Below are 22,820 nucleotides of genomic sequence, written 5' to 3'. Positions count from 1 at the left end.
GTGTTCCCAACAAGCTATGTGAAGGACGGCTTTCACAAACACTTATCTCTCAGAACTGAGCATCTGGAGAGAGGTTCGTTCATCTACCACAAAGGGAATGGGTTGAAGGGGAAACTTTTACTCTGGTTTCTCAGTCTGTTTCCTAGTGTCGGTTTGAAGTTCCTGCAGTTTTCACTGTAAAACCGCGTTGGAGCTAGTACCTCCCCATATATATGTATGGAGTGGAGTTTGCAACTGAAAAGAAACTTTGTGTTCCAAACAAGCTATGTAAAGGACGGCTTTCACACACACTTATCTCTCAGAACTGAGCATGTGGAGAGACGTTCGTTCATCTAGCACAAAGGGAACGGGTTTCAGGAGCAACTTTTACTCTGGTTTCTCAGTCTGTTTCCTAGTGCCGGTTTGAAGTTCCTGCATTTTTCACTGTAAAACCGAGGTGGAGTTAGTACCTCCCCATATATATGTATGGAGTGGAGTTTGCAACTGAAAAGAAACTTTGTGTTCCCAACAAGCTAGGTGAAGGACGGCTTCCACACACACTTATCTCTCAGAACAGAGCATGTGGGGAGACGTTCGTTCATCTAGCAGAAATGGAACGGGTTGTAGGAGAAACTTTTACTCTGGTTTCTCAGTCTGTTTCCTAGTGCCGGTTTGAAGTTCCTGCAGTTTTCACTGTAAAACCGAGTTGGAGCTAGAACCTCCCCTTATATAAGTATGGAGTGGAGTTTGCAAGTGAAAAGAAACTTTGTGTTCCCAACAAGCTAGGTGAAGGACGGCTTTCACACACACTTATCTCTCAGAACTGAGCATCTGTAGAGACGTTCGTTCATCTAGCACAAAGGGAATGGGTTGCAGGAGAAACTTTTACTCTGGTTTCTCAGTCTGTTTCCTAGTGTCGGATTGAAGTTCCTGCAGTTTTCACTGTAAAACCGAGTTGGAGCTAGTACCTCCCCATATATATGTATGGATTGGAGTTTGCAAGTGAAAAGAAACTTTGTGTTCCCAACAAGCTATGTGAAGGCGGCTTTCACACACACTTATCTCTCAGAACTGAGCATGTGGAGAGACGTTCGTTCATCTAGCACAAAGGGAACGGGATTCAGGAGCAACTTTTACTCTGGTTTCTCAGTCTGTTTCCTAGTGCCGGTTTGAAGTTCCTGCATTTTTCACTGTAAAACCGAGTTGGAGTTTGTACCTCCCCATATATATGTATTGAGTGGAGTTTGCAAGTGAAAAGAAACTTTGTGTTCCCAACAAGCTAGGTGAAGGACGGCTTTCACACACACTTATCTCTCAGAACTGAGCATGTGGAGAGACGTTCGTTCATCTAGCACAAAGGGAACGGTTTGCAGGAGAAACTTTTACTCTGGTTTCTCAGTCTGTTTCCTAGTGCCGGTTTGAAGTTCCTGCAGTTTTCACTGTAAAACCGAGTTGGAGCTAGTACCTCCCCATATATATGTATGGAGTGGAGTTTGCAAGTGAAAAGAAACTTTGTGTTCCCAACAAGCTATGTGAAGGACGGCTTTCACAAACACTTATCTCTCAGAACTGAGCATCTGGAGAGAGGTTCGTTCATCTACCACAAAGGGAATGGGTTGAAGGGGAAACTTTTACTCTGGTTTCTCAGTCTGTTTCCTAGTGTCGGTTTGAAGTTCCTGCAGTTTTCACAGTAAAACCGCGTTGGAGCTAATACCTCCCCATATATATGTATGGAGTGGAGTTTGCAAGTGAAAAGAAACTTTGTGTTCCAAACAAGCTATGTAAAGGACGGCTTTCACACACACTTATCTCTCAGAACTGAGCCTGTGGAGAGACGTTCGTTCATCTAGCACAAAGGGAACGGGTTTCAGGAGCAACTTTTACTCTGGTTTCTCAGTCTGTTTCCTAGTGCCGGTTTGAAGCTCCTGCAGTTTTCACTGTAAAACCGAGTTGGAGCTAGTACCTCCCCATATATATGTATGGAGTGGAGTTTGCAAGTGAAAAGAAACTTTGTGTTCCCAACAAGCTATGTGAAGGACGGCTTTCACAAACACTTATCTCTCAGAACTGAGCATCTGGAGAGAGGTTCGTTCATCTACCACAAAGGGAATGGGTTGAAGGGGAAACTTTTACTCTGGTTTCTCAGTCTGTTTCCTAGTGTCGGTTTGAAGTTCCTGCAGTTTTCACTGTAAAACCGCGTTGGAGCTAGTACCTCCCCATATATATGTATGGAGTGGAGTTTGCAACTGAAAAGAAACTTTGTGTTCCAAACAAGCTATGTAAAGGACGGCTTTCACACACACTTATCTCTCAGAACTGAGCATGTGGAGAGACGTTCGTTCATCTAGCACAAAGGGAATGGGTTGCAGGAGAAACTTTTACTTTGGTTTCTCAGTCTCTTTCCTAGTGCAGGTTTGAAGTTCCTGCAATTATGACTGTAAAACCGAGTTGGCGCTAGTACCTCCCCATATATATGTATGGAGTGGAGTTTGCAAGTGAAAAGAAACTTTGTGTTCCTAACAAGCTATGTGAAGGACGGCTTCACAAACACTTATCTCTCAGAACTGAGCATGTGGAGAGACGTTCTTTCATCTAGCACAATGGGAACGGGTTTCAGGAGCAACTTTTACTCTGGTTTCTCTGTCTCTTTCCTAGTGCCGGTTTGAAGTTCCTGCATTTTTCACTGTAAAACCGAGTTGGAGCTAGTACCTCCCCATATATATGTATGGATTGGAGTTTGCAAGTGAAAAGAAACTTTGTGTTCCCAACAAGCTATGTGAAGGCGGCTTTCACACACACTTATCTCTCAGAACTGAGCATGTGGAGAGAAGTTCGTTCATCTAGCACAAAGGGAACGGGATTCAGGAGCAACTTTTACTCTGGTTTCTCAGTCTGTTTCCTAGTGCCGGTTTGAAGTTCCTGCATTTTTCACTGTAAAACCGAGTTGGAGTTTGTACCTCCCCATATATATGTATTGAGTGGAGTTTGCAAGTGAAAAGAAACTTTGTGTTCCCAACAAGCTAGGTGAAGGACGGCTTTCACACACACTTATCTCTCAGAACTGAGCATGTGGAGAGACGTTCGTTCATCTAGCACAAAGGGAACGGTTTGCAGGAGAAACTTTTACTCTGGTTTCTCAGTCTGTTTCCTAGTGCCGGTTTGAAGTTCCTGCAGTTTTCACTGTAAAACCGAGTTGGAGCTAGTACCTCCCCATATATATGTATGGAGTGGAGTTTGCAAGTGAAAAGAAACTTTGTGTTCCCAACAAGCTATGTGAAGGGCGGCTTTCACAAACACTTATCTCTCAGAACTGAGCATCTGGAGAGAGGTTCGTTCATCTACCACAAAGGGAATGGGTTGAAGGCGAAACTTTTACTCTGGTTTCTCAGTCTGTTTCCTAGTGTCGGTTTGAAGTTCCTGCAGTTTTCACTGTAAAACCGCGTTGGAGCTAGTACCTCCCCATATATATGTATGGAGTGGAGTTTGCAAGTGAAAAGAAACTTTGTGTTCCAAACAAGCTATGTAAAGGACGGCTTTCACACACACTTATCTCTCAGAACTGAGCATGTGGAGAGACGTTCGTTCATCTAGCACAAAGGGAATGGGTTGCAGGAGAAACTTTTACTTTGGTTTCTCAGTCTCTTTCCTAGTGCAGGTTTGAAGTTCCTGCAGTTTTGACTATAAAACCGAGTTGGCGCTAGTACCTCCCCATATATATGTATGGAGTGGAGTTTGCAAGTGAAAAGAAACTTTGTGTTCCTAACAAGCTATGTGAAGGACGGCTTCACAAACACTTATCTCTCAGAACTGAGCATGTGGAGAGACGTTCTTTCATCTAGCACAATGGGAACGGGTTTCAGGAGCAACTTTTTCTCTGGTTTCTCAGTCTCTTTCCTAGTGCCGGTTTGAAGTTCCTGCATTTTTCACTGTAAAACCGATTTGGAGCTAGTACCTCCCTATAAATATGTATGGAGTGGAGTTTGCAAGTGAAAAGAAACTTTGTGTTCCCAACAAGCTAGGTGAAGGACGGCTTTCACACACACTTATCTCTCAGAACTGAGCATGTGGAGAGACATTCGTTCATCAAGCAAAAAGGGAACGGGTGGCAGGAGAAAGTTTTACACTGGTTTCTCAGTCTGTTTCCTAGTGTCGGTTTGAAGTTCCTGCAGTTTTCACTGTAAAACCGAGTTGGAGCTAGTACTCCCCCATATATATGTATGGAGTGGAGTTTGCAAGTGAAAAGAAACTTTGTGTTCCCAACAAGATAGGTGAAGGACAGCTTTCACACACACTTATCTCTCAGAACTGAGCATGTGGAGAGACGTTCGTTCATCTAGCACAAAGGTAACGGGTTGCAGGAGAAACTTTTACTCTGGTTTCTCAGTCTGTTTCCTAGTGCCGGTTTGAAGTTCCTGCAGTTTTCACTGTAAAACCGAGTTGGAGCTAGTACCTCCCCATATATATGTATGGAGTGGAGTTTGCAAGTGAAAAGAAACTTTGTGTTCCCAACAAGCTATGTGAAGGACGGCTTTCACAAACACTTATCTCTCAGAACTGAGCATCTGGAGAGAGGTTCGTTCATCTACCACAAAGGGAATGGGTTGAAGGGGAAACTTTTACTCTGGTTTCTCAGTCTGTTTCCTAGTGCCGGTTTGAAGTTCCTGCATTTTTCACTGTAAAACCGAGTTGGAGTTAGTACCTCCCCATATATATGTATGGAGTGGAGTTTGCAACTGAAAAGAAACTTTGAGTTCCCAACAAGCTACGTGAAGGACGGCTTCCACACACACTTATCTCTCAGAACAGAGCATGTGGGGAGACGTTCGTTCATCTAGCAGAAAGGGAACGGGTTGTAGGAGAATCTTTTACTCTGGTTTCTCAGTCTGTTTCCTAGTGCCGGTTTGAAGCTCCTGCAGTTTTCACTGTAAAACCGAGTTGGAGCTAGTACCTCCCCTTATATATGTATGGAGTGGAGTTTGCAAGTGAAAAGAAACTTTGTGTTCCCAACAAGCTAGGTGAAGGACGGCTTTCACACACACTTATCTCTCAGAACTGAGCATCTGTAGAGACGTTCGTTCATCTAGCACAAAGGGAATGGGTTGCAGGAGAAACTTTTACTCTGGTTTCACAGTCTGTTTCCTAGTGTCGGATTGAAGTTCCTGCAGTTTTCACTGTAAAACCGAGTTGGAGCTAGTACCTCCCCATATATATGTATGGAGTGGAGTTTGCAAGTGAAAAGAAACTTTGTGTTCCCAACAAGCTATGTGAAGGACGGCTTACACAAACACTTATCACTCAGAACTGAGCATGTGGAGAGACATTCGTTCATCTAGCACAAAGGGAACGGGTTTCAGGAGCAACTTTTACTCTGGTTTCTCAGTCTGTTTCCTAGTGCCGGTTTGAAGTTCCTGCATTTTTCACTGTAAAACCGAGTTGGAGTTAGTACTTCCCCATATATATGTATGGAGTGGAGTTTGCAACTGAAAAGAAACTTTGTGTTCCCAACAAGCTAGGTGAAGGACGGCTTCCACTCACACTTATCTCTCAGAACAGAGCATGTGGGGAGACGTTCGTTCATCTAGCCGAAAGGGAACGGGTTGTAGGAGAAACTTTTACTCTGGTTTCTCAGTCTGTTTCCTAGTGCCGGTTTGAAGCTCCTGCAGTTTTCACTGTAAAACCGAGTTGGAGCTATTACCTCCCCTTATATATGTATGGAGTGGAGTTTGCAAGAGAAAAGAAACTTTGTGTTCCTTACAAGCTAGGTGAAGGACGGCTTTCACACACACTTATCTCTTAGAACTGAGCATCTGTAGAGACGTTCGTTCATCTAGCACAAAGGGAATGGGTTGCAGGAGAAACTTTTACTCTGGTTTCTCAGTCTGTTTCCTAGTGTCGGATTGAAGTTCCTGCAGTTTTCACTGTAAAACCGAGTTGGAGCTAGTACCTCCCCATATATATGTATGGATTGGAGTTTGCAAGTGAAAAGAAACTTTGTGTTCCCAACAAGCTATGTGAAGGCGGCTTTCACACACACTTATCTCTCAGAACTGAGCATGTGGAGAGACGTTCGTTCATCTAGCACAAAGGGAACGGGATTCAGGAGCAACTTTTACTCTGGTTTCTCAGTCTGTTTCCTAGTGCCGGTTTGAAGTTCCTGCATTTTTCACTGTAAAACCGAGTTGGAGTTAGTACCTCCCCATATATATGTATTGAGTGGAGTTTGCAAGTGAAAAGAAACTTTGTGTTCCCAACAAGCTAGGTGAAGGACGGCTTTCACACACACTTATCTCTCAGAACTTAGCATGTGGAGAGACGTTCGTTCATCTAGCACAAAGGGAACGGTTTGCAGGAGATACTTTTACTCTGGTTTCTCAGTCTGTTTCCTAGTGCCGGTTTGAAGCTCCTGCAGTTTTCACTGTAAAACCGAGTTGGAGCTAGTACCTCCCCTTTTATATGTATGGAGTGGAGATTGCAAGTGAAAAGAAACTTTGTGTTCCGAACAAGCTAGGTGAAGGACGGCGTTCAAACACATTATCTCTCAGAAATGAGCATGTGGAGAGACGTTCGTTCATCTAGCATAAAAGGGAACGGGTTGCAGGAGAAACTTTTACTCTGGTTTCTCAGTCTGTTTCCTAGTGCCGGTTTGAAGTTCCTGCAGTTTTCACTGTAAAACCGAGTTGGAGCTAGTACCTACCCATATATATGTATGGAGTGGAGTTTGCAAGTGAAAAGAAACTTTGTGTTCCCAACAAGCTATGTGAAGGACGGCTTTCACAAACACTTATCTCTCAGAACTGAGCATCTGGAGAGAGGTTCGTTCATCTACCACAAAGGGAATGGGTTGAAGGGGAAACTTTTACTCTGGTTTCTCAGTCTGTTTCCTAGTGCCGGTTTGAAGTTCCTGCATTTTTCACTGTAAAACCGAGTTGGAGTTAGTACCTCCCCATATATATATATGGAGTGGAGTTTGCAACTGAAAAGAAACTTTGTGTTCCCAACAAGCTACGTGAAGGACGGCTTCCACACACACTTATCTCTCAGAACAGAGCATGTGGGGAGACGTTCGTTCATCTAGCAGAAAGGGAACGGGTTGTAGGAGAATCTTTTACTCTGGTTTCTCAGTCTGTTTCCTAGTGCCGGTTTGAAGCTCCTGCAGTTTTCACTGTAAAACCGAGTTGGAGCTAGTACCTCCCCTTATATATGTATGGAGTGGAGTTTGCAAGTGAAAAGAAACTTTGTGTTCCCAACAAGCTAGGTGAAGGACGGCTTTCACACACACTTATCTCTCAGAACTGAGCATCTGTAGAGACGTTCGTTCATCTAGCACAAAGGGAATGGGTTGCAGGAGAAACTTTTACTCTGGTTTCTCAGTCTGTTTCCTAGTGTCGGATTGAAGTTCCTGCAGTTTTCACTGTAAAACCGAGTTGGAGCTAGTACCTCCCCATATATATGTATGGAGTGGAGTTTGCAAGTGAAAAGAAACTTTGTGTTCCCAACAAGCTATGTGAAGGACGGCTTTCACAAACACTTATCTCTCTGAACTGAGCATCTGGAGGGACGTTCGTTCATCTAGCACAAAGGGAACGGGTTTCAGGAGCAACTTTTACTCTGGTTTCTCAGTCTGTTTCCTAGTGCCGGTTTGAAGTTCCTGCATTTTTCACTGTAAAACCGAGTTGGAGTTAGTACTTCCCCATATATATGTATGGAGTGGAGTTTGCAACTGAAAAGAAACTTTGTGTTCCCAACAAGCTAGGTGAAGGACGGCTTCCACACACACTTATCTCTCAGAACAGAGCATGTGGGGAGACGTTCGTTCATCTAGCCGAAAGGGAACGGTTTGTAGGAGAAACTTTTACTCTGGTTTCTCAGTCTGTTTCCTAGTGCCGGTTTGAAGCTCCTGCAGTTTTCACTGTAAAACCGAGTTGGAGCTAGTACCTCCCCTTATATATGTATGGAGTGGAGTTTGCAAGAGAAAAGAAACTTTGTGTTCCATACAAGCTAGGTGAGGGACGGCTTTCACACACACTTATCTCTCAGAACTGAGCATCTGGAGAGACGTTCGTTCATCTAGCACAAAGGGAATGGGTTGCAGGAGAAACTTTTACTCTGGTTTCTCAGTCTGTTTCCTAGTGTCGGATTGAAGTTCCTGCAGATTTCACTGTAAAACCGAGTTGGAGCTAGTACCTCCCCATATATATGTATGGATTGGAGTTTGCAAGTGAAAAGAAACTTTGTGTTCCCAACAAGCTATGTGAAGGCGGCTTTCACACACACTTATCTCTCAGAACTGAGCATGTGGAGAGACGTTCGTTCATCTAGCACAAAGGGAACGGGATTCAGGAGCAACTTTTACTCTGGTTTCTCTGTCTGTTTCCTAGTGCCGGTTTGAAGTTCCTGCATTTTTCACTGTAAAACCGAGTTGGAGTTAGTACCTCCCCATATATATGTATTGAGTGAAGTTTGCAAGTGAAAAGAAACTTTGTGTTCCCAACAAGCTAGGTGAAGGACGGCTTTCACACACACTTATCTCTCAGAACTTAGCATGTGGAGAGACGTTCGTTCATCTAGCACAAAGGGAACGGTTTGCAGGAGATACTTTTACTCTGGTTTCTCAGTCTGTTTCCTAGTGCCGGTTTGAAGCTCCTGCAGTTTTCACTGTAAAACCGAGTTGGAGCTAGTACCTACTCTTTTATATGTATGGAGTGGAGTTTGCAAGTGAAAAGAAACTTTGTGTTCCGAACAAGCTAGGTGAAGGACGGCGTTCACACACATTATCTCTCAGAAATGAGCATGTGGAGAGACGTTCGTTCATCTAGCATAAAAGGGAACGGGTTGCAGGAGAAACTTTTACTCTGGTTTCTCAGTCTGTTTCCTAGTGCCGGTTTGAAGTTCCTGCAGTTTTCACTGTAAAACCGAGTTGGAGCTAGTACCTCCCCATATATATGTATGGAGTGGAGTTTGCAAGTGAAAAGAAACTTTGTGTTCCCAACAAGCTATGTGAAGGACGGCTTTCACAAACACTTATCTCTCAGAACTGAGCATCTGGAGAGAGGTTCGTTCATCTACCACAAAGGGAATGGGTTGAAGGGGAAACTTTTACTCTGGTTTCTCAGTCTGTTTCCTAGTGTCGGTTTGAAGTTCCTGCAGTTTTCACTGTAAAACCGCGTTGGAGCTAGTACCTCCCCATATATATGTATGGAGTGGAGTTTGCAAGTGAAAAGAAACTTTGTGTTCCAAACAAGCTATGTAAAGGACGGCTTTCACACACACTTATCTCTCAGAACTGTGCATGTGGAGAGACGTTCGTTCATCTAGCACAAAGGGAACGGGTTTCAGGAGCAACTTTTACTCTGGTTTCTCAGTCTGTTTCCTAGTGCCGGTTTGAACTTCCTGCATTTTTCACTGTAAAACCGAGTTGGAGTTAGTACCTCCCCATATATATGTATGGAGTGGAGTTTGCAAGTGAAAAGAAACTTTGTGTTCCCAACAAGCTACGTGAAGGACGGCTTTCACACACACATATCTCTCAGAACTGAGCATGTGGAGAGACGTTCGTTCATCTAGCACAAAGGGAACAGGTTGCAGGAGAAACTTTTACTCTGGTTTCTCAGTTTGTTTCCTAGTGCCGTTTGGAAGTTCCTGCAGTTTTCACTGGAAAACCGTGTTGGAGCTAGTACATCCCCATATATATTTATGGAGTGGAGTTTGCAACTGAAAAGAAACTTTGTGTTCCCAACAAGCTAGGTGAAGGACGGCTTCCACACACACTTATCTCTCAGAACAGAGCATGTGGGTAGACGTTCGTTCATCTAGCAGAAAGGGAACGGGTTGTAGGAGAAACTTTTACTCTGGTTTCTCAGTCTGTTTCCTAGTGCCGGTTTGAAGCTCCTGCAGTTTTCACTGTAAAACCGAGTTGGAGCTAGTACCTCCCCTTATATATGTATGGAGTGGAGTTTGCAAGTGAAAAGAAACTTTGTGTTCCCAACAAGCTAGGTGAAGGACGGCTTTCACACACACTTATCTCTCAGAACTGAGCATCTGGAGAGACGTTCGTTCATCTAGCACAAAGGGAATGGGTTGCAGGAGAAACTTTTACTCTGGTTTCTCAGTCTGTTTCCTAGTGTCGGATTGAAGTTCCTGCAGATTTCACTGTAAAACCGAGTTGGAGCTAGTACCTCCCCATATATATGTATGGATTGGAGTTTGCAAGTGAAAAGAAACTTTGTGTTCCCAACAAGCTATGTGAAGGCGGCTTTCACACACACTTATCTCTCAGAACTGAGCATGTGGAGAGACGTTCGTTCATCTAGCACAAAGGGAACGGGATTCAGGAGCAACTTTTACTCTGGTTTCTCAGTCTGTTTCCTAGTGCCGGTTTGAAGTTCCTGCATTTTTCACTGTAAAACCGAGTTGGAGCTAGTACCTCCCCATATATATGTATTGAGTGAAGTTTGCAAGTGAAAAGAAACTTTGTGTTCCCAACAAGCTAGGTGAAGGACGGCTTTCACACACACTTATCTCTCAGAACTTAGCATGTGGAGAGACGTTCGTTCATCTAGCACAAAGGGAACGGTTTGCAGGAGATACTTTTACTCTGGTTTCTCAGTCTGTTTCCTAGTGCCGGTTTGAAGCTCCTGCAGTTTTCACTGTAAAACCGAGTTGGAGCTAGTACCTCCCCTTTTATATGTATGGAGTGGAGTTTGCAAGTGAAAAGAAACTTTGTGTTCCGAACAAGCTAGGTGAAGGACGGCGTTCACACACATTATCTCTCAGAAATGAGCATGTGGAGAGACGTTCGTTCATCTAGCATAAAAGGGAACGGGTTGCAGGAGAAACTTTTACTCTGGTTTCTCAGTCTGTTTCCTAGTGCCGGTTTGAAGTTCCTGCAGTTTTCACTGTAAAATCGAGTTGGAGCTAGTACCTCCCCATATATATGTATGGAGTGGAGTTTGCAAGTGAAAAGAAACTTTGTGTTCCCAACAAGCTATGTGAAGGACGGCTTTCACAAACACTTATCTCTCAGAACTGAGCATCTGGAGAGAGGTTCGTTCATCTACCACAAAGGGAATGGGTTGAAGGGGAAACTTTTACTCTGGTTTCTCAGTCTGTTTCCTAGTGTCGGTTTGAAGTTCCTGCAGTTTTCACTGTAAAACCGAGTTGGAGCTAGTACCTCCCCTTTTATATGTATGGAGTGGAGTTTGCAAGTGAAAAGAAACTTTGTGTTCCAAACAAGCTATGTAAAGGACGGCTTTCACACACACTTATCTCTCAGAACTGAGCATGTGGAGAGACGTTCGTTCATCTAGCACAAAGGGAACGGGTTTCAGGAGCAACTTTTACTCAGTTTTCTCAGTCTGTATCCTAGTGCCGGTTTGAAGTTCCTGCATTTTTCACTGTAAAACCGAGTTGGAGTTAGTACCTCCCCATATATATGTATGGAGTGGAGTTTGCAAGTGAAAAGAAACTTTGTGTTCCCAACAAGCTACGTGAAGGACGGCTTTCACACACACTTATCTCTCAGAACTGAGCATGTGGAGAGACGTTCGTTCATCTAGCACAAAGGGAACAGGTTGCAGGAGAAACTTTTACTCTGGTTTCTCAGTTTGTTTCCTAGTGCCGTTTGGAAGTTCCTGCAATTTTCACTGGAAAACCGTGTTGGAGCTAGTACCTCCCCATATATATTTATGGAGTGGAGTTTGCAACTGAAAAGAAACTTTGTGTTCCCAACAAGCTAGGTGAAGGACGGCTTCCACACACACTTATCTCTCAGAACAGAGCATGTGGGGAGACGTTCGTTCATCTAGCAGAAAGGGAACGGGTTGTAGGAGAAACTTTTACTCTGGTTTCTCAGTCTGTTTCCTAGTGCCGGTTTGAAGCTCCTGCAGTTTTCACTGTAAAACCGAGTTGGAGCTAGTACCTCCCCTTATATATGTATGGAGTGGAGTTTGCAAGTGAAAAGAAACTTTGTGTTCCCAACAAGCTAGGTGAAGGACGGCTTTCACACACACTTATCTCTCAGAACTGAGCATCTGTAGAGACGTTCGTTCATCTAGCACAAAGGGAATGGGTTGCAGGAGAAACTTTTACTCTGGTTTCTCAGTCTGTTTCCTAGTGTCGGATTGAAGTTCCTGCAGTTTTCACTGTAAAACCGAGTTGGAGTTAGTACCTCCCCATATATATGTATTGAGTGGAGTTTGCAAGTGAAAAGAAACTTTGTGTTCCCAACAAGCTAGGTGAAGGACGGCTTTCACACACACTTATCTCTCAGAACTGAGCATGTGGAGAGACGTTCGTTCATCTAGCACAAAAGGAACGGTTTGCAGGAGAAACTTTTACTCTGGTTTCTCAGTCTGTTTCCTAGTGCCGGTTTGAAGCTCCTGCAGTATTCACTGTAAAACCGAGTTGGAGCTAGTACCTCCCCTTTTATATGTATGGAGTGGAGTTTGCAAGTGAAAAGAAACTTTGTGTTCCGAACAAGCTAGGTGAAGGACGGCGTTCACACACATTATCTCTCAGAAATGAGCATGTGGAGAGACGTTCGTTCATCTAGCATAAAAGGGAACGGGTTGCAGGAGAAACTTTTACTCTGGTTTCTCAGTCTGTTTCCTAGTGCCGGTTTGAAGTTCCTGCAGTTTTCACTGTAAATCCGAGTTGGAGCTAGTACCTCCCCATATATATGTATGGAGTGGAGTTTGCAAGTGAAAAGAGACTTTGTGTTCCCTACAAGCTAGTTGAAGGACGGCTTTCACACACACTTATCTCTCAGAACTGAGCATGTGGAGAGACGTTCGTTCATCTAGCACAAAGGGAACGGGTTGCAGGAGAATCTTTTACTCTGGTTTCTCAGTCTGATTCCTAGTGCCGTTTTGAAGTTCTTGCAGTTTTCACTGTAAAACCGAGTTGGAGCTAGTACCTCCCCTTATATATGTATGGAGTGGAGTTTGCAACTGAAAAGAAACTTTGTGTTCCCAAAAGCTAGGTGAAGGGCGGCTTCCACACACACTTATCTCTCAGAACTGAGCATGTGGAGAGACGTTCGTTCATCTAGCACAAAGGGAACGGGTTGAAGGAGAAACTTTTACTCTGGATTCTCAGTCTGATTCCTAGTGCCGGTTTGAAGTTCCTGCAGTTTTCACTGTAAAACCGAGTTGGAGTTAGTACCTCCCCATATATATGTATGGAGTGGAGTTTGCAAGTGAAAAGAAACTTTGTGTTCCCAACAAGCTACGTGAAGGACGGCTTTCACACACACTTATCTCTCAGAACTGAGCATGTGGAGAGACGTTCGTTCATCTAGCACAAAGGGAACAGGTTGCAGGAGAAACTTTTACTCTGGTTTCTCAGTTTGTTTCCTAGTGCCGTTTGGAAGTTCCTGCAGTTTTCACTGGAAAACCGTGTTGGAGCTAGTACCTCCCCATATATATGTATGGAGTGGGGTTTGCAACTGAAAAGATACTTTGTGTTCCCAACAATCTAGGTGAAGGACGGCTTCCACACACACTTATCTCTCAGAACAGAGCATGTGGGGAGACGTTCGTTCATCTAGCAGAAAGGGAACGGGTTGTAGGAGAAACTTTTACTCTGGTTTCTCAGTCTGTTTCCTAGTGCCGGTTTGAAGCTCCTGCAGTTTTCACTGTAAAACCGAGTTGGAGCTAGTACCTCCCCTTATATATGTATGGAGTGGAGTTTGCAAGTGAAAAGAAACTTTGTGTTCCCAACAAACTAGGTGAAGGACGGCTTTCACACACACTTATCTCTCAGAACTGAGCATCTGTAGAGACGTTCGTTCATCTAGCACAAAGGGAATGGGTTGCAGGAGAAACTTTTACTCTGGTTTCTCAGTCTGTTTCCTAGTGTCGGATTGAAGTTCCTGCAGTTTTCACTGTAAAACCGAGTTGGAGCTAGTACCTCCCCATATATATGTATGGATTGGAGTTTGCAAGTGAAAAGAAACTTTGTGTTCCCAACAAGCTATGTGAAGGCGGCTTTCACACACAATTATCTCTCAGAACTGAGCATGTGGAGAGACGTTCGTTCATCTAGCACAAAGGGAACGGGATTCAGGAGCAACTTTTACTCTGGTTTCTCAGTCTGTTTCCTAGTGCCGGTTTGAAGTTCCTGCATTTTTCACTGTAAAACCGTGTTGGAGTTAGTACCTCCCCATATATATGTATTGAGTGGAGTTTGCAAGTGAAAAGAAACTTTGTGTTCCCAACAAGCTAGGTGAAGAACGGCTTTCACACACACTTATCTCTCAGAACTGAGCATGTGGAGAGACGTTCGTTCATCTAGCACAAAGGGAACGGTTTGCAGGAGAAACTTTTACTCTGGTTTCTCAGTCTGTTTCCTAGTGCCGGTTTGAAGCTCCTGCAGTATTCACTGTAAAACCGAGTTGGAGCTTGTACCTCCCCTTTTATATGTATGGAGTGGAGTTTGCAAGTGAAAAGAAACTTTGTGTTCCGAACAAGCTAGGTAAAGGACGGCGTTCACACACATTATCTCTCAGAAATGAGCATGTGGAGAGACGTTCGTTCATCTAGCATAAAAGGAACGGGTTTCAGGAGCAACTTTTACAATGGTTTCTCAGTCTGTTTCCTAGTGCCGGTTTGAAGTTCCTGCGTTTTTCACTGTAAATCCGAGTTGGAGCTAGTACCTCCCCATATATATGTATGGAGTGGAGTTTGCAAGTGAAAAGAGACTTTGTGTTCCCTACAAGCTAGTTGAAGGACGGCTTTCACACACACTTATCTCTCAGAACTGAGCATGTGGAGAGACGTTCGTTCATCTAGCACAAAGGGAACGGGTTGCAGGAGAATCTTTTACTCTGGTTTCTCAGTCTGATTCCTAGTGCCGTTTTGAAGTTCCTGCAGTTTTCACTGTAAAACCGAGTTGGAGCAAGTACCTCCCCTTATATATGTATGGAGTGGAGTTTGCAACTGAAAAGAAACTTTGTGTTCCCAAAAGCTAGGTGAAGGGCGGCTTCCACACACACTTATCTCTCAGAACTGAGCATGTGGAGAGACGTTCGTTCATCTAGCACAAAGGGAACGGGTTTCAGGAGAAACTTTTACTCTGGATTCTCAGTGTTTCCTAGTGCCGGTTTGAAGTTCCTGCAGTTTTCACTGTATAACCGAGTTGGAGCTAGTACCTCCCCATATATACGTATGGAGTGGAGTTTGCAAATGAAAAGAAACTTTGTGTTCCCAACAAGCTAGGTGAAGGACGGCTTCCACACACACTTATCTCTCAGAACTGAGCATGTGGAGAGACGTTCGTTCATCTAGCAAAAAGGGAACGGGTTGCAGGGGAAACTTTTACCCTGGTTTCTCAGTCTGTTTCCTAGTGTCGGTTTGAAGTTCCTGCAATTTTCACTGTAAAACCGAGTTGGAGCTAGTACCTCCCCATATATATGTATGGAGTGGAGTTTGCAAGTGAAAAGAAACTTTGTGTTCCCAACAAGCTAGGTGAAAGACGGCTTTCACACACACTTATTTCTCAGAACTGAGCATGTGGAGAGACGTTCGTTCATCTATCACAAAGGGAACGGATTGCAGGAGAAACTTTTACTCTGGTTTCTCAGTCTGTTTCCTAGTGCCCGTTGAAGCTCCTGCAGTTTTCACTGTAAAACCGAGTTGGAGCTAGTACCTCCCCTTATATATGTATGGAGTGGAGTTTGCAACTGAAAAGAAACTTTGTGTTCCCAAAAGCTAGGTGAAGGACGGCTTCCACACACACTTATCTCTCAGAACTGAGCATGTGGAGAGACGTTCGTTCATCTATCACAAAGGGAACGGATTGCAGGAGAAACTTTTACTCTGGTTTCTCAGTCTTTTTCCTAGTGCCCGTTTGAGGCTCCTGCAGTTTTCACTGTAAAACCGAGTTGGAGCTAGTACCTCCCCTTATATATGAATGGAGTGGAGTTTGCAACTGAAAAGAAACTTTGTGTTCCCAAAAGCTAGGTGAAGGACGGCTTCCACACACACTTATCTCTCAGAACTGAGCATGTGGAGAGACGTTCGTTCATCTAGCACAAAGGGAACGGGTTGCAGGAGAAACTTTTACTCTGTATTCTCAGTCTGTTTCCTAGTGCCGGTTTGAAGTTCCTGCAGTTTTCACTGTACAACCGAGTTGGAGCTAGTACCTCCCCATATATACGTATGGAGTGGAGTTTGCAAGTGAAAAGAAACTTAGTGTTCCCAACAAGCTAGGTGAAGGACGGCTTCCACACACACTTATCTCTCAGAACTGAGCATGTGGAGAGACGTTCGTTCCTCTAGCAAAAAGGGAACGGGTTGCAGGGGAAACTTTTACCCTGGTTTCTCAGTCTGTTTCCTAGTGTCTGTTTGAAGTTCCTGCAATTTTCACTGTAAAACAGAGTTGGAGCTAGTACCTCCCCATATATATGTATGGAGTGGAGTTTGCAAGTGAAAAGAAACTTTGTGTTCCCAACAAGCTAGGTGAAAGACGGCTTTCACACACACTTATTTCTCAGAAATGAGCATGTGGAGAGACGTTCGTTCATCTATCACAAAGGGAACGGATTGCAGGAGAAACTTTTACTCTGGTTTCTCAGTCTGTTTCCTAGTGCCCGTTTGAAGCTCCTGCAGTTTTCACTGTAAAATCGAGTTGGAGCTAGTACCTCCCCTTATATATGTATGGAGTGGAGTTTGCAACTGAAAAGAAACTTTGTGTTCCCAAAAGCTAGGTGAAGGACGGCTTCCACACACACTTATCTCTCAGAACTGAGCATGTGGAGAGACGTTCGTTCATCTAGCACAAAGGGAACGGGTTGCAGGAGAAACTTTTACTCTGGATTCTCAGTCTGTTTCCTAGTGCCGGTTTGAAGTTCCTGCAGTTTTCACTGTACAACCGAGTTGGAGCTAGTACCTCCCCATATATACGTATGGAGTGGAGTTTGCAAGTGAAAAGAAACTTTGTGTTCCCAACAAGCTAGGTGAAGGACGGCTTTCACACACACTTATTTCTCAGAACTGAGCATGTGGAGAGACGTTCGTTCATCTATCACAAAGGGAAAGGATTGCAGGAGAAACATTTACTCTGGTTTCTCAGTCTGTTTCCTAGTGCCGTTTTGAAGTTCCTGCAGTTTTCACTGTAAAACCGAGTTGGAGCTAGTACCTCCCCATATATATGTATGGAGTGGAGTTTGCAAGTGAAAAGAAACTTTGTGTTCCCAACAAGCTAGGTGAAGGACGGCTTTCACACACACTTATTTCTCAGAACTGAGCATGTGGAGAGACGTTCGTTCATCTATCACAAAGGGAACGGATTGCAGGAGAAACATTTACTCTGGTTTCTCAGTCTGTTTCCTAGTGCCGTTTTGAAGTTCCTGCAGTTTTCACTGTAAAACCGAGTTGGAGCTAGTACCTCCCCATATATATGTATGGAGTGGAGTTTGCAAGAGAAAAGAAACTTTGTGTTCCCAACCAGCTAGGTGAAGGACGGCTTTCACAAACACTTATCTCTCAGAACTAAGCATGTGGAGAGACGTTCTTTCATCTAGCATAAAGGGAACGGGTTTCAGGAGCAACTTTTACTCTGGTTTCTCAGTCTCTTTCCTAGTGCCGGTTTGAAGTTCCTGCATTTTTCACTCTAAAACCGAGTTGGAGCTAATAACTCCCCATATATATGTATGGAGTGGAGTTTGCAACTGAAAAGAATATTTGTGTTCCCAAAAAGCTAGGTGAAGGACGGCTTTCACACACACTTATCTCTCAGAACTGAGCATGTGGAGAGACGTTCGTTCATCTAGCACAAAGGGAACGGGTTGCAGGAGAAACTTTTACTCTGGATTCTCAGTCTGTTTCCTAGTGCCGGTTTGAAGTTCCTGCAGTTTTCACTTTAGAACCGTGTTGGAGCTAGTACCTCCCCATATATACGTATGGATTGAAGTTTGCAAGTGAAAAGGAACTTTGTGTTCCCAACAAGCTAGGTGAAGGACGGCTTCCACACACACTTATCTCTCAGAACTGAGCATGTGGAGAGACTTTCGTTCATCTAGCACAAAGGGAACGGGTTGCAGGGGAAACTTTTACCCTGGTTTCTCAGTCTGTTTCCTAGTGTCGGTTTGAAGTTCCTGCAGTTTTCACTGTAAAACCGAGTTGGAGCTAGTACCTCCCCATATATATGTATGGAGTGGAGTTTGCAAGTGAAAAGAAACTTTGTGTTCCCAACAAGCTAGGTGAAAGACGGCTTTCACACACACTTATTTCTTAGAACTGAGCATGTGTAGAGACGTTCGTTCATCTATCACAAAGGGAACGGATTGCAGGAGAAACTTTTACTCTGGTTTCTCAGTCTGTTTCCTAGTGCCGTTTTGAAGTTCCTGCAGTTTTCACTGTAAAACCGAGTTGGAGCTAGTAACTCCCCATATATATGTATGGAGTGGAGATTGCAAGAGAAAAGAAACTTTGTGTTCCCAACAAGCTAGGTGAAGGACGGGTTTCACACACACTTATCTCTCAGAACTAAGCATGTGGAGAGACGTTCTTTCATCTAGCACAAAGGGAACGGGTTTCAGGAGCAACTTTTACTCTGGTTTCTCAGTCTGTTTCCTAGTGCCGGTTTGAAATTCCTGCATTTTTCACTGTAAAACCGAGTTGGAGCTAGTAACTCCCCATATATATGTATGGAGTGGAGTTTGCAACTGAAAAGAATATTTGTGTTCCCAAAAAGCTAGGTGAAGGACGGCTTTCACACACACTTATCTCACAGAACTGAGCATGTGGAGAGACGTTCGTTCATCTAGCAAAAAGGGAACGGATTGCAGGAGAAACTTTTACTCTGGTTTCTCAGTCTGTTTCCTAGTGCCGGTTTGAAGTTCCTGCTGTTTTCACTGTAAAACCGAGTTGGAGCTAGTACCTCCCCATATATATGTATGGAATGGAGATTGCAAGTGAAAAGAAACTTTGTGTTCCCAACAATCTAGGTGAAGAATGGCTTTCACACACACTTATCTCTCAGAACTGAGCATCTGGAGAGACGTTCGTTCATCTAGCACAAAGGGAATGGGTTGCAGGAGAAACTTTTACTCTGGTTTTTCAGTCTTTTTCCTAGTGCAGGTTTGAAGTTCGTGCAGTTTTCACTGTAAAACCGAGTTGGTGCTGGTACCTCCCCATATATATGTATGGAGTGGAATTTGTAAGTGAAAAGAAACTTTGTGTTCCCAACAAGCTATGTGAAGGACGGCTTTCACAATCACTTATCTCTCAGAATTGAGCATGTGGAGAGACGTTCTTTCATCTAGCACAAAGGGAACGGGTTTCAGGAGCAACTTTTACTCTGGTTTCTCAGTCTCTTTCCAAGTGCCGGTTTGAAGTTCCTGCAGTTTTCACTGTAAAACCGAGTTGGAGCTAGAACCTCTCCATATATATGTATGGAATGGAGTTTGCAAGTGAAAAGAAACTTTGTGTTCCCAACAAGCTAGGTGAAGGAAGGCTTTCACACACACTTATCTCTCAGAACTGAGCATCTGGAGAGACGTTCGTTCATCTAGCACAAAGGGAATGGGTTGCAGGAGCAACTTTTACTCTGGTTTCTCAGTCTCTTTCCTAGTGCCGGTTTGAAGTTCCTGCATTTTTCACTGTAAAACCGAGTTGGAGCTAGTACCTCCCCATATATATGTATGGAGTGGAGTTTGCAACTGAAAAGAATATTTGTGTTCCCAAAAAGCTAGGTGAAGGACGGCTTTCACACACACTTATCTCTCAGAACTGAGCATGTGGAGAGACGTTCTTTCATCTAGCACAAAGGGAACGGGTTTCAGGAGCAACTTTTACTCTGGTTTCTCAGTCTCTTTCCTAGTGCCGGTTTGAAGTTCCTGCATTTTTCACTGTAAAACCGATTTGGAGCTAGTACCTCCCCATATATATGTATGGAATGGAGATTGCAAGTGAAAAGAAACTTTGTGTTCCCAACAATCTAGGTGAAGAATGGCTTTCACACACACTTATCTCTCAGAACTGAGCATCTGGAGAGACGTTCGTTCATCTAGCACAAAGGGAATGGGTTGCAGGAGAAACTTTTACTCTGGTTTTTCAGTCTTTTTCCTAGTGCAGGTTTGAAGTTCGTGCAGTTTTCACTGTAAAACCGAGTTGGTGCTGGTACCTCCCCATATATATGTATGGAGTGGAATTTGTAATTGAAAAGAAACTTTGTGTTCCCAACAAGCTATGTGAAGGACGGCTTTCACAATCACTTATCTCTCAGAATTGAGCATGTGGAGAGACGTTCTTTCATCTAGCACAAAGGGAACGGGTTTCAGGAGCAACTTTTACTCTGGTTTCTCAGTCTCTTTCCTAGTGCCGGTTTGAAGTTCCTGCATTTTTCACTGTAAAACCGATTTGGAGCTAGTACCTCCCCATATATATGTATGGAGTGGAGTTTGCAAGTGAAAACAAACTTTGTGTTCCCAACAAGATAGGTGAAGGACGGCTTCACACACACTTATCTCTCAGAACTGAGCATGTGGAGAGACGTTCGTTCATCTAGCACAAAGGGAACGGTTTGGAGGAGAATCTTTTACCCTGGTTTCTCAGTCTGTTTCCTAGTGTCGGTTTGAAGTTCCTGCAGTTTTCACTGTAAAACCGAGTTGGAGCTAGTACCTCCCCATATATATGTATGGAGTGCAGTTTGCAAGTGAAAAGAAACTTTGTGTTCCCAACAAGATAGGTGAAGGACGGCTTTCACACACACTTAACTCTCAGAACTGAGAATGTGGAGAGACATTCGTTCATCTAGCACAAAGGGAACGTGTTGCAGGAGAAACTTTTACTCTGGTTTCTCAGTCTGTTTCCTTGCCGGTTTGAAGCTCCTGCAGTTTTCAATGTAAAACCGAGTTGGAGCTAGTACCTCCCCATATATATGTATGGAGTGGAGTTTGCAAGTGAAAAGAAACTTTGTGTTCCTAACAATCTAGGTGAAGGACGGCTTTCACACACAATTATCTCTCAGAACTGAGCATGTGGAGAGACGTTCGTTCATCTAGCACAAAGGAACCGGTGGCAGGAGAAACTTTTACTCTGGTTTCTCAGTCTGTTTCCTAGTGTCGGTTTGAAGTTCCTGCAGTTTTCACTGTAAAACCGAGTTGGAGCTAGTACCTCCCCATATATATGTATGGAGTGGAGTTTGCAAGTGAAAAGAAACTTTGTGTTCCCAACAAGCTAGGTGAAGGACGGCTTTCACACACACTTATCTCTCAGAACTGAGCATGTGGAGATACGTTCGTTCATCTAGCAAAAAGGGAACGGGTTGCAGGAGAAACTTTTACTCTGGTTTCTCAGTCTCTTTCCAAGTGCCGGTTTGAAGTTCCTGCAGTTTTCACTGTAAAACCGAGTTGGAGCTAGAACCTCTCCATATATATGTATGGAATGGAGTTTGCAAGTGAAAAGAAACTTTGTGTTCCCAACAAGCTAGGTGAAGGAAGGCTTTCACACACACTTATCTCTCAGAACTGAGCATCTGGAGAGACGTTCGTTCATCTAGCACAAAGGGAATGGGTTGCAGGAGCAACTTTTACTCTGGTTTCTCAGTCTCTTTCCTAGTGCCGGTTTGAAGTTCCTGCATTTTTCACTGTAAAACCGAGTTGGAGCTAGTACCTCCCCATATATATGTATGGAGTGGAGTTTGCAACTGAAAAGAATATTTGTGTTCCCAAAAAGCTAGGTGAAGGACGGCTTTCACACACACTTATCTCTCAGAACTGAGCATGTGGAGAGACGTTCTTTCATCTAGCACAAAGGGAACGGGTTTCAGGAGCAACTTTTACTCTGGTTTCTCAGTCTCTTTCCTAGTGCCGGTTTGAAGTTCCTGCATTTTTCACTGTAAAACCGATTTGGAGCTAGTACCTCCCCTTATATATGTATGGAGTGGAGTTTGCAAGTGAAAAGAAACTTTGTGTTCCCAACAAGCGAGGTGAAGGACGGCTTTCACACACACTTATCTCTCAGAACTGAGCATGTGGAGAGACATTCGTTCATCTAGCAAAAAGGGAACAGGTTGCAGGAGAAACTTTTACTCTGGATTCTCAGTCTGTTTCCTAGTGCCGGTTTGAAGTTCGTGCAGTTTTCACTGTAAAACCAAGTTGGTGCTAGTACCTCCCCATATATATGTATGGAGTGGAGTTTGTAAGTGAAAGGAAACTTTGTGTTCCCAACAAGCTATGTGAAGGACGGCTTTCACAAACACTTATCTCTCAGAACTGAGCATGTGGAGAGACGTTCTTTCATCTAGCACAAAGAGAACGGGTTTCAGGAGCAACTTTTACTCTGGATTCTCAGTCTCTTTCCTAGTGCCGGTTTGAAGTTCCTGCATTTTTCACTGTAAAACCGATTTGGAGCTAGTACCTCCCCATATATATGTATGGAGTGGAGTTTGCAAGTGAAAAGAAACTTTGTGTTCCCAACAAGCAAGGTGAAGGACGGCTTTCACACACACTTATCTCTCAGAACTGAGCATGTGGAGAGACGTTCGTTCATCTAGCACAAAGGGAACGGGTGGCAGGAGAAACTTTTACTCTGATTTCTCAGTCTGTTTCCTAGTGTCGGTTTGAAGTTCCTGCAGTTTTCACTGTAAAACCGAGTTGGAGCTATTACCTCCCCATATATATGTATGGAGTGGAGTTTGCAAGTGAAAAGTAACTTTGTGTTCCCAACAAGCTAGGTGAAGGACGGCTTTCACACACACTTATCTCTCAGAACTGAGCATGTGGAGAGACATTCGTACATCTAGCACAAAGGGAACGGGTTGCAGGAGTAACTTTTACTCTGGTTTCTCAGTCTGTTTCCTAGTGCCGGTTTGAATCTCCTGCAGTTTTCACTGTAAAA

Source organism: Camelus bactrianus, chromosome 5 (assembly GCF_048773025.1).
Source record: "Camelus bactrianus isolate YW-2024 breed Bactrian camel chromosome 5, ASM4877302v1, whole genome shotgun sequence".
NCBI lineage: Eukaryota > Metazoa > Chordata > Mammalia > Artiodactyla > Camelidae > Camelus > Camelus bactrianus.
This window is presented reverse-complemented; position numbering follows the sequence as displayed.